Source organism: Myotis yumanensis, unplaced genomic scaffold, assembly GCF_028538775.1.
Source record: "Myotis yumanensis isolate MYYU_CA2020_CCGP unplaced genomic scaffold, mMyoYum1.0.hap1 SCAF_9, whole genome shotgun sequence".
In the NCBI taxonomy this organism is placed as follows: Eukaryota; Metazoa; Chordata; class Mammalia; order Chiroptera; family Vespertilionidae; genus Myotis; species Myotis yumanensis.
In genome coordinates this window covers 39,800,915-39,813,182 of record NW_027223760.1, presented here as the reverse complement: position 1 = coordinate 39,813,182, position 12,268 = coordinate 39,800,915, and the positions used below count along the sequence as shown (strand labels likewise).

Below are 12,268 nucleotides of genomic sequence, written 5' to 3'. Positions count from 1 at the left end.
ATATATCTCCTCAGACAAGGGAAACAAAAAAAAGAGAAGATAAACAAATGGTACTATATCAAATGAAAAAGTTTTTGCACAGCAAAGGAAACCATCAAAACCATCAACCAATGAATGGACAACCCATTGAATAGGAGAATATATTTACCATGATTATCATTATTTATGACTAGAGCCCCAATGCATGAAATTCGTGCAAGAGTAGGCCTTCCTTCCCTTGGCTGCAGGCACCGGCTTCCCTCTGGCACCCGGGACCCAGGCTTCCCTCGCAGCCCCAGCTTCGTCCAGAAGGTCTTCCAGAAGGACATCCAGTTTAATTAGCGTATTACACTTTTATTATTATACACTAGAGGCCTGATGCACGAAATTTGTGCAAGGGGCTTGGCCCCCGTGGCCCCGGCCGACCCTTGCAGCCCCTCGCAGTCCCTCGCAGCCCCAGCTTCGCCCGGAAGGTCGTCCTGAAGGTTGTTAGGCTGTTTGGTCTAATTAACATATTAGCTCTTTATTTTATATGATAAGTATACAATTGAACAAAGATGTTATAAGAATTAGGAAAAATATAAGCATCATTTGAGCTAACGTGGTAGAATTTGGGGTGTTAATGTTCCTTTAATGTTATTATTATTTTTTCTTTCCACTTGGGAGAAGGAGAATACATAATAAACACAAAAGCAGTTACTTTTTAATTAGACCAAGGACATTTTTCATGGCATGCTAATTTCTATTCACTGCACAATGTAAGGTTTTTGATGGCAATATATTAAAATTTTACAAAATTGAGTTGCTTTGCCATTGAGTTATGTCTATGTTTGCTTCTTTCCAGAACATATCATTGATATTTGACCTAAACACCTCTAAGGAAATTTCATCGGTAAATGTAAATGACTTACCAAGCACAGTTAACGTAGCTGCAAATATGGTTGTGCTGCAGCCTCTGGAGGCTTCCAGGTTTGGTGGCTTACCTGTGTTTCCCATCACTCTGTCTTTTGTCCAACTCTAGCTCCATTCGCACCAGAACAGACTGGAGGGCACTTGTGTGAATGCAGGTGAGCGGTCTGTGTAACCAGAGCAGGTAGAAGGTAAACATTTATTTCCTTCCTCTTTTGGTTCAAGCCCCTTCCAGCTTCCTCTAGGGCCTGAAGCACAACCAGCAAAAGAAGGACTGGGAAGGGCCCATTTAATTAATTTTACCAAGTATCTTACCACCTCATTAAAAGAACATTTCAAGGGGAACATTTGCTGACGTGGCTTTTTGAAGATTCATTTATTCCATAGACATTTAACCAGAGTCTTTGGTGTACGGATGTAAAGATATGAAGATGAATTTGACCTGGTCCCTGCCTCAAGCAGCTTATATAAGGGAGAAGTTTGTCCTGCTTAATGTTAAGGCTCTCTAAAATACAAACATCTTCTTCCTTTTTTATACTACATAAAAAGAAAGCCAATGATGCTTTTATTATATTAGAATTCATATATATATGAAATATACAGGGTGTCCCAAAAATTTTTATATACTTTAATAGCTGATAGCTCAATTTTGAAAATGAAATGTATTTTAATAAACACTTCCTTTATATTTATCCAAAGTGTGTGTATACATTTTCCTGGGACATCCTATATATATTTTCAATAGATGTAAATTACATTTCATATAAGTTTGTGTATTTTAGAAGTAAGATTGGCATAACATCTGCAGTGTTCCTTTAGTTGTTTTAGAGAAAAATTTAATAAAATCTTCAGAATGACTTTAGCATGATGGAAAATAAAAGACGGGGTTGTACTGACTTGGACACTCAATTTCTTCCTTTAGTTTTAGTTGAGCACCAACTCTTGTATCCCCTGTTTTCTTTTGTTTGTTTCTTTTATAATTTTAAAGAGTGATTTTCGGATCTGTCACAATGAAACATATACATTCCTCTCAGAAATTGTCAAAAGGCATGCACGAGGATGTCCATTGCAGGACTAATTTTCATAGCCCCAAACCAGAAAGAACCCAGAGGTCCATCAACAGTAAAATGGAAACGTACAGTGTGGTACACGCATTATAGTGGCATACCACATGGCGTTGAAAACAGGATAATAAGGATAAAGCTGAAACATAGCACTGAGCGAAGGAAGGTAGACACTAAATGTAGATACTTCTCTGATTCCTTATCAACAAGATACAGAACAGACCAGACTGTGGTATTTAGTGGTTAGCTTTTTGTGGAAGACTCTCCTTTCTGGAAGGGAGCACAGAAGATGGTGTGAGGGTTGCTAGTTACATGGAATTTTTTTCACCTGGCTTCTGATACTCAGATGTGTTTAGTTTGTGAACTTATGATAAATGTGCTTTTCTGTATGTGTATCAGTCAACACAAAGTTTAAAAATGAACTGTTAAAGTAAGTGAATATATGGGCAAGTGTAACAAGAAATGGAGCTGTGCTCCCAATAGTCATACGCCTCATCCAACAGACTTTGTGGAACTAAATGAGGACCACACAATTAGAAAAAAACAGAGGCTATTCGTTCAGAGCTTTCTGTAGCAGCCACTATCAGTTGCATTTGGCAGAGACTCAAAGGTAAGGAGGGGAATGGGAAAGTATCATAGCAAAAAAGGGGGAAGGCTTCAGGCGGGCTGTGATTGGAGGCTGCTGGCATGGGAAGTGCAGGTGGGCTGGCCGGAATCCAGGAATCTTATGTGATTAGTTTGGGGAGCACAGTTTTTTTTCTCCAGGCAAAAAAATAGAGCGGCTGGATATCTTTGACTAAGTTCTGCCAGTTCTGGGAAAGTTGCTGCAGTTATGATTTGGCTGCCTTCAGAGGTGGCAGGTGAGAGTTCTGTTGTCACATGTAGTCTGGGCATTGCCTGTTTGCATATTCAGTTTCACCATAGAAGGAACCGTGTGAAGGGCTGTGCTCTGCCAGAGCCTCGTCTGGTGCGCTTTGAACGTGAGGCTTGGTCTCCTATATTTTGGGGACGAGACCTGTGATTTGTCAGTTTTCCCTGAAGTAATTGGACTATGAGTAACTACCTGCTAAACTAATCTAATCCTGTTCCTACTGAGCTAATCTAAGAGAGACTTATAATGGAAAGACAATTCATTTGGGTAAACTAGTGGTCATATCTTGTTCAATAATTGGACATTCTGCCCTACCTGGTTTGGCTCAGTGGATAGTCGGTCTGCAGACTGAAGGATCTTGGGTTTGATTCTGGTCAATGGCACATGTCCATAGGGGGTGTGCAGGAGTCAGCCGATCAATGATTTTCATCATTGATGTTTCTATCTCTCTTTCCCTCTCTCTTCCTCTCTGAAATCAATAAAAATATATTTAAACAATAATTGGACATTCCCTTACTTGATGGTGAGTTGGTTCAGTCAGATATAGTCATTAAATGCTATTTTAAAAAGCCAGGTGTCTCTGTGATCATATATTCAGAGTAGTTCTAAAGCTCAGTGAATATTAGAATCCCCTGGAGAGCTTTGAAACTGCCCTGATCCTGGTTCTGCCAGCAGAGATAGAGATGCCAATGCAATTGATAAAGTGTGAGACCCAGACGCTGATATATATATATTTTAAAGATCTTGTGATTTCAGTGTGTGGCTGGTGTTGAAATCACTGGCTTATGGCAAAGGTTATTATATAACATTTGACTTCTTGATAGTTGCTTATATTACATCAAGTATTTTACATACACTATTTTATTAAAGTATTCTCAATGCCCTTTGAGGTAGTTGTTATGATCTTGTTTTTAATATGCACATTATTAAATTATATGAATTTAATGACTTGCCTATAGCAATTAAATATTTTACTTTGAGTCACACAACAGTAGGTGTACTGGTCCATATTTACAGACAAAATGTGACTTAAATTGAAGTGAGGCTCTATGCAGCCTTTATTTATCTTTCTTAGTATGGATATTCAGATATTTCAGTGTGTTTTAATACCGGATCCTGGAAATGTTGATATAATATACAGAAGTATATCATAGTTTCTAAAATTGAAAAAAATTCTGTATTTCAAACTCTATCCTCAAGTTTTCAGATAAAGGCTTATGGACCTCGAATAAGTATAAGAGAAGCAGGTTTAATCAAATTTAGAGGAATCTCTGAACAGCTAGTCTGTACCTCTATTATATGATATTTTTATCAAGCTATGCTGATCTAATAAATTTCTCTTTATTGTAGGAACATGTTTATTGAAAAAACCTGTACCAGTCACTATTATTGATAGATCTGTAATTTCAGGCTTGGAAGAGATCTTAATAGCTTGCTATACCAATCACCAATCTGATACTTGAATGTATTTCATCTTCTCAGGGCTCAAAACCTGGCTTACAGCCTTTCCTAGAATCAATATCAGACTCTCAACTTTGTCACTTGTACAATTTATTTTTTCCCCATTTGGAAGATCAGATGCACTTGTATCTTGGCTCTTAGAGCCCTTTTTCTCTTCTTCATGAGTCAGTTAAGACCATGACATTAGTTTCAGCTAATTTTCACCTTCTTCCAGTCTGTGTCATGTTCTTTCAGTCTGAAGGTCCTTGGGCTTATTGTGAATGAATACATTTTCTCTCACAAAGTAGGGCATGGATACGGTTTTATTCTTATTTTTCAACTCTTAATATCCTAAAGCCCATATTGACTACTATAGCAACATCTTTCAATTTTATTAATCCATATCCAAGATGTTAAAGAAGATATTTTTAATTTCTAACATGAATTTCAAGAATTAAAAAGTAATAAGACAGTTTAAAATTATTCACTCTTCCGGTGCAAATAAGAATTGTAATATTTTATGTGTTTTATGTAATACAAGGGGCAGGCCTCCTAGAACAGTTTTTAAAAAAATATATATTACACCTTAAACTGGGTAATAGTTCTGGTTCAACTGATTCTTTAGAAGAAATGTGGACAATATCTAGTATATAATAAAGTACATAAAAAACCTACCATTTGGAATTTAATTGAGGCGCGTAAGAAATAACAGCCAGCTAAAACACTTTCTAGGTCTAATGTTTTAGGATTAAACCTCCAAATTCCATTTTTCTTCTTCCTTTAGGATTTTAATTGCTTTTTTGGTGTCTGGATCTGTTCTGATTTCTAATGGATAATTGAATGAGGTCCTTCGTCTTCTGTACTCAGGAAGCCTATTCCATTGGTCCTGTAGTTCAATTGCTTTGTAATCAATCCCTCTGAAAAACCAATATGCTAGCAAAATGACAGTGTCTCAGAGCCCTGACACTTGCCTGAGAAGTTACATCAGTTCTTCCCTTTTTTCCCCAAAAGAATGGGTCATGGTAAAAGCCTTCATCCCAGAAAGGAGGTCTCAGCAATAACTACTTACCTCATCTAAAATGCACTTCATCCTCTTTCTTGAAGGGCTGTTGTAAGGACAAATGAGAAAATATATGTGAAGTTGCTATCGGAACATGAGTCAGCCTTCAGTAACGGGTGTCTGCAGGGAAGAGAGGCGGCTCTGGTGGTGTGGGTATAGTAGTTTGAGCTGGTGTCAACTGTGAATCAATGAGAACCAATGAGTCTTTGGTGTAAGAAAGTTTCTTGGCCATCAATGGGATTGTAATTCATTTGTGCCTTGCACAAGATGTCTGACAAGGACTGACTACCTAGTATGCTGACTAAACAACTACCTAGGACATAATTTTAAAAAATAATTTTATATTTGGTATTAAAACAAAATTAAAGTTGAAGTATGTTGGGTTTTCTAATATATATATTTTAGACTTTGGAATTGGTTTTGTTTTGAATAATGAATAAACTAGTCTGTAAGCGTTTAGTTTCTTTACAGACCTTAGACCACCCCCAAGCCTACATTTGCATGGAAAGTCTTTATTTTAATATACATTGGTGCTCAATTAAACAGTCTGTAGCTTCTGTTGTACATTACATACATTTTTGTTCAAAATTCTTGCATCATTTCTTCCAATTTAGCTTATTTTCCACATTTGACCCGAGGTAACAAGACCACTTAGACAAAAATTATTGTATAAAATGAGAAACCAGAAAAAGATAAGAGAGGAAGAGAATGTTTATATAATTAGTAGTAACTTTTGCCATGTTATCAAATAGTTGATATATTTTTACATTGGACAGTCTTAGCAAGCATAAATTTGGTGTCTCACTAGTGATGTACGTTTGTTTTTCAGCAGTGGGGCGTTCCAAGTTAGGTTTCAATTTCACATCCAAATAAGAGCATAAATTTCACCTGTCATTGCACATTGCTCTGCTGAGGGGAAGACTCGGATGCCACGGGGAGAGAAATGTGGCCTGGGGGCGAGTAAACAGCCACTCCATGACGGATGAACAGGAGCAGTTCACGCCGCTCCTGTTAAGATGGAGCTACATGTCCTCAGACCTTTGTGAACTACCAAGTGTGGGCTGACTGAGAAATAGGTCCTGTCTTATTTCTTACCCTTTTAACATGACAGGAAAAAATGCTCTTTGAATCGTAACAAATCATCGGACGCATAGGAACAGTAGATCAAAATGATTTTATGAACCCTACAAGAAAATGAATGTTGTGAGGAGACCAGGCTATTTTTGTGTGAAGTTCTTTCTGGAAATGAGTGTGTTGATTCAGACAGACTTGGAATTGGAAATCCTGGGTTCATAACCAGGCTCTTATCATTTACTATGTTACCTCGAGTTAGTTACAGAAGTTGCTAAACCTGAGCTTTTCAACTGCCAAATGGGGACAATGATGATACCTATTAATTTTAAGTTTTGTGTGAGGACCAAATCAGTTACTGCCTGATGTATAGTGAATAAGCACACAATAGATACTGGTTGTTCTTATTTTTTATTTAAGATGATGAAAATGTTTCTCCATGATTTTATAATTTTGCTGCATGCTACCTAGGATTTTTTTTAAAAAAAAATTATTATAGATAATATATTCATTCATTCAGAAAATATTTTTGAGGGTGCACTGTGTATTAGGTGCTGCATTAAATCCTGGGCAAATAGCAGAGAAGGAAACGGAATGACAGGTGGGGCTAGGAGAGGTTGCTAAGGTGGACTGAAGATAAGTGAATATTTTAGTAGATGATTGAAGTAAAGAAAATAAATAAAGCGATCACTTCTCTAGACTGGATTTTCTGATGCAGTGAGGATCCAAGACGAGCGTGCTTGGCATGATCAAGAAGCCACAAGGAAGCCGGAGAGGTTGTTGTAGGATGTCAGGTTGAGAGATAGTAGGGCATTGAAGGTGTGGGCACGTCATGTCAGCCTTAACAAATGGAGGGAAGGGATGCCGTAAGATGGTTTTGGGCAGGAGAGTGACATATCTGATTTACGTGTTTGGAGAAGGGGCATGCATGGGGTCAGGAAAGTCCTTTAGGAGCTATTACAGTGGTTTAAGATAGAAATGATAGTGTTTTGGACTAGTCTGATAGTGGTAGAAGTTCAAAAAAAAGGCCCAGTAATGTATTAAATACTTACTATGAACTAGAGACAGGTGGAAGAGGGCATAGAGGGGATAAATGGAATGAAAAAAAACAACCAACCAGCAAACAACACCCCCCCCCCCCAAAAAAAAAACCAAAAACCTAACAACACCAAAACTCCTGAAAAACCTTTTAACTTTTATTTATTTTTTATTTTTTAAGAAAATATATTTCTTTTATTGATTTTAGAGAGGAAGAAAGAGGGAGAGAGACAGAAACACCAATGATGAGAGAGAATCATTGATTGGCCGCCTCCTGCACACCCCTTACTGGAGATCGAGCCTGCAACCCAGGCATGTGCCATTGGTCAGAATCGAACCTGGGACCCCCCGGTCAGCAGGCTGACGCTCTATCCACTGAGCCAAGCCAGCTAGGGCAAAACCTTTTAACTTTTAATTGGATATTTACATATTCAATAAACAATCATTGAAGTTATTTAGTATCCAGTATGCGGCGGATGCTGTATTAGATACTTGGGATAAAAAATAAATAAGACATGATACCTGCTCTCAAGAGCTTAGTGATAATAAATAGCCTGTATTGAAGAAAAAGATAAAGTGTTCTATTATAAATTAGAAAGCAGTAAGCAGTTTCGTGTCTTGAGGATGGCAGGAGGTCTTCAGAGAGGAGAATCATTTGTGATAGATCATCTCTTCTGTTATAATTGGACACAATGGAAAAGTTCACTTGATCCATGCAGTAAAAGTCTCTGTTCCTCAGTATAGAAAACCAGATAACTAGTCACAGGTACACATTACTGCAGTTACAGGTATGTATGTAATATACCATAGCCTTTGAGAGCTTTCTCTCTGGCCACCCAGATGTCAATATGCATCAGATTAGCTCCTGGTCATTATTCTCTTAGAAGTTCCTTCTAAGAAGTCCCATTCAGGGGCTGAGTGTTATCTGAATCCCTGGCATGCACTAATAACTCCAGCCCTTCCACTGTGGTCTTCAGTTTGAACTGCATCTTTTGGCCACTTCTTTTGATTCTTCCAACAGGGGGTCTCTTCCCCTCCACGCCCATCAGAATCCTCATTTTGCTCATTTTCAAATGGTATTGTGATAACAACTAAAGAAATGGAACCTACTTTTGAGTAGAGGCTGGGGTTACTCATATATGGATAAAAACCTTCCACCTCATAGATGAAAAAGAACCTCTTATTTTCGCTTTTATTACAGCTGGTGGACCCTTTTCCACCCAAACCTACATAGCTTTATGGACTACAAGAACTTTTCTTTACATCAAAATCATGGCTATTTACTTTAAAGGCACCATTATAGAAAATATCCTATAACTTGTCTTGAAGCCATTTGGATGTGCTATCAGAATTTGTAGTAAACTAACACTTTTTGTAACCGTGAACTAATTTAACAGCATTTAATTGTTTCACTCTGAACTGGAAATCCAAGGCCATGTCATAGGAATCTTGGGAATCACTGTAAACAAAGTGTTTGGAGTGATTGTTATGTGTAATATTTATTCACAAAGCATACTCTTTATTTGATTTATGTACATAATACAGCAATGTTTTAGAGGTTGTCTGTATCAAAACATGCAAACATAGTGTTTCTCAAAGTATAGTCCAGAGACAACTAGAAGTTTCCAGAACACTGCTTTTATTTAAAGTGAAAACAAATTATATAGAGAAGCAGTTATGCCATTTTTCAAGTTGAAAAAAAATATTAAAATAATTTTATGAGGTTTGCTATATTATAATGATTGTCAATTAGAAAACTGTGAAATTTATTTTTACTAAGTCATACACAATAGGTCTCTCTCGTCTAAGTCTTTGCCATTCAAAAATACTTCTCTTATTTTTCAGTTAAATATTTATTAGGTAACAACCTCAGACAATTGTAAGTTTTGTAGGGTATTATCATTGTCATTTTGCAAGTGAATACATTTTAAAAACACCTTTTTGATAAATGTTTGCAATTTATAATTAATATCACAGAGGGGAAAAGAAGTGGCCTTGAACTGGAGGAGCCCATGAAGACCAGTTAGGCAAAACTTGCCTGCCCTTGCTCCTTTTTCATAACTAGAGCTAATGTCTTTATTTTGATGATATAGAAATAGAAATGTTGGGGGGGAAAAGTAACTCAAAATATGTAATTGTTCAAGATTTAATTGGTTCATGGCAAACATAAACCACTTGGGCTGCTTGAAATTTTTTGAGAAGAATATGTCACATTCTTCCAAAGGCAGTGTACATATGAGACTGAGTTGGACATGTGTCCTGGCCATGTCTCAGCTGCTGTAGAGAAAATGAAAATGTGCCTCAAAATTAGAACTTAAACCATTCTTCTGAGGTTTCTTCCTCTTTCCTGGTGATTAATAAAGTCATAGCAAAAATTCTATACTATAACTGAATCGTGTAAAAAAATTCTATGCTCCTATTTTATAGTAGGGGATTATTATTATTTTTTAAAACCCTTATCTGAGGATGTTTTTTCATTGATTTTTAGGGAGAGTAGTGAGAGAGGAGAAGACAAAGAGAAACATTGATGTGAGGGAAACACATCGATTGGTTGCCTCCTGCAGGAGCCCCAACCAGGGCCCTGGCCAGGGAGGAACCTACATGCCCTTGACCTGAATCAAACCCTTAACCCTTTGGTATGTAGGCCGATGCTCTATCCACTGAGCCAAACTGGTTAGGGCAGGGGATTATTATTATTATTATTTTCTAAATGTATTTTATTGATTTTTTACAGAGAGGAAGGGAGAGAGATAGAGAGTTAGAAACATCGATGAGAGAGAAACATCGATCAGCTGCCTCCTGCACATCTCCCACTGGGGATGTGCCCGCAAACCAGGTACATGCCCTTGACTGGAATCGAACCCGGGACCTTTTAGTCCGCAAGCCGACGCTCTATCCACTGAGCCAAACCGGTTTCGGCAGGGGATTATTATTTTTAACAGAAAATATGATAAGGTAGAAAACAATTAGAATAAAGACTACAAATTACTTTGCTGCTTACTAAAGAAACAGAGTAGTATTGATCTAATAATTATAGGTCTAGAAGAAAACTGTCTTTTTTCTGTGATCAGTATTTACTAGTTGTCTGAACTTCAGATAAGTCAAGGAACCTTTTTAAACATTAGTTTTCTTATCTCTTAAAATGGGAATAAAAATAGTACCTAAATGAGAGTTTATTTGAGAATTAAATAATCTAGTCTTGTTGAAGGCCTAGCATAGTGTCCCCCACCATTAAGAAAAAGAATCTTAAGCCTATGTTATCTATATTGGTGTTGATAATGATGACTACAACAATGATAAGAAAGAATTAGAAAAGTTTTACAAGTAAAAGATTAGTGACATTTTTGCCTCTGAAACTATTCCAAATTTTAATAGTTTCCAATTTATTTGTGCTTTTCTTCTATTTGAAATTAATGAAATGGACATATCATGATAAAATTTTACTTGTGTGTGTGTGTGTGTGTGTGTGTATGTGTGTGTGTGTGTATGTGTGTGTGTGTATGTGTGTGAAAATTCACCATTACTATTGGTAGCTCTTGCCCGTGGCAATGATATAATCGCTGCAGCGAAACTACTGAAATTCTATGTATGTCTGAAACAAAATTCCCTGCCTCTGTTTAATATTTAGAAATAATCTTTTAGTTGCCTTTCAAAGTGTGTCTAATATTTGAGCCTGACTATGAAATTTCCTTGTGTCAAAGACATAGTCTTTTTTTTGATACTTAAACAAACAAAACAAAATAAGAAAACAGGATGTAACAGACATGGACATGAAGTACACATCTTGATTTCTACTTGTTCTGATTATCTTCCTATTTTAGATCTTATAGCTTCAGGATACTGTCACCTTGTGTGTTTGTGACTTGAATTAATTCAAAGCATACTGTTTAAAGGGATCAGGTGAAAAAGGTGCTTGAGAGGAGCAAATTATAAATCACTCTAGGCCAGTCAGATGGGGAATATGAATAAAAGACTGAGCTAGTGTAATTAACATTATGAAGAGAAAGGAAATAGCACTTTATAAAATAGGCAGCTATAAGATTATTATCCACTGATTTGGAATAAAAAGGATATAATATAATGTAACTTAAAATGCTTTCTTTGTATAACATACAGGTTTCTCCTTCCTTCCTTCCCTTCCTTCTTCAAGTATTTCAGCTATCCAGACTCTTAATAATATTTATTTAGGCTAATAGCCAAGAGGTTCTGAGCTTATGGCTTTTTTTGGTTCAGACACATTTACTAGTTTTTTGGTTGCTTATTTATGGAGAGTATTTTGCTATTTGGAGCATCATCTCCTTTTGTCCTTTATTTTTGGATCCGTCGTGTTCTGGTTACTTGATTTTGCTGGAAGTCTGGTATTTGGGTAGCTGAAATACTTGACAAAATGAAACTATTCTTTGGAGTAAACTGTCTTATTTTTGTAATGCTTGAAGTTCCAGAATGTTTCATAGAAGGAAGAATAAATCAGCAGTTTAATTTTTGGAAAAGGCAAGTTCAGAATATTTACAATAAAGTACCTCATGAATATGTAGCAGACCAAATTGATTTTGATAAACTGCTTCATATTCTACTGTTATTACTCTGCCTAGAAAATATGCTTTGTGTGGTGAGAAATTTAAACAATATAAGGGATATTTGGAAACAAAAAGAGGTGTGAATGTCAGGAGAATGGAAGGAAAAAAAGAAGCTACCTATTACTTTTAAAATATGCTGAAACAAATGCAACCCAGCAGGGCTTGCAAAGACACACTTGTGTTAAAGACAGGAAAATAGTTTGCTGATCTCTATTTTGATTGGCTCTCACTTCTGGTTTTCTTATCACTTTTTTTTTAA

At 36.6% G+C, this 12,268-nt stretch overlaps 1 protein-coding gene across 8 annotated transcripts in view; it reads left to right on the top strand.

The window, feature by feature from the left end:
• Positions 1 to 12,268, top strand: part of CACNA2D1 (calcium voltage-gated channel auxiliary subunit alpha2delta 1) — a 381,531-nt gene that overhangs the window by 154,093 nt on the left and 215,170 nt on the right. The gene's annotated exons all lie outside the window — the stretch shown is intronic.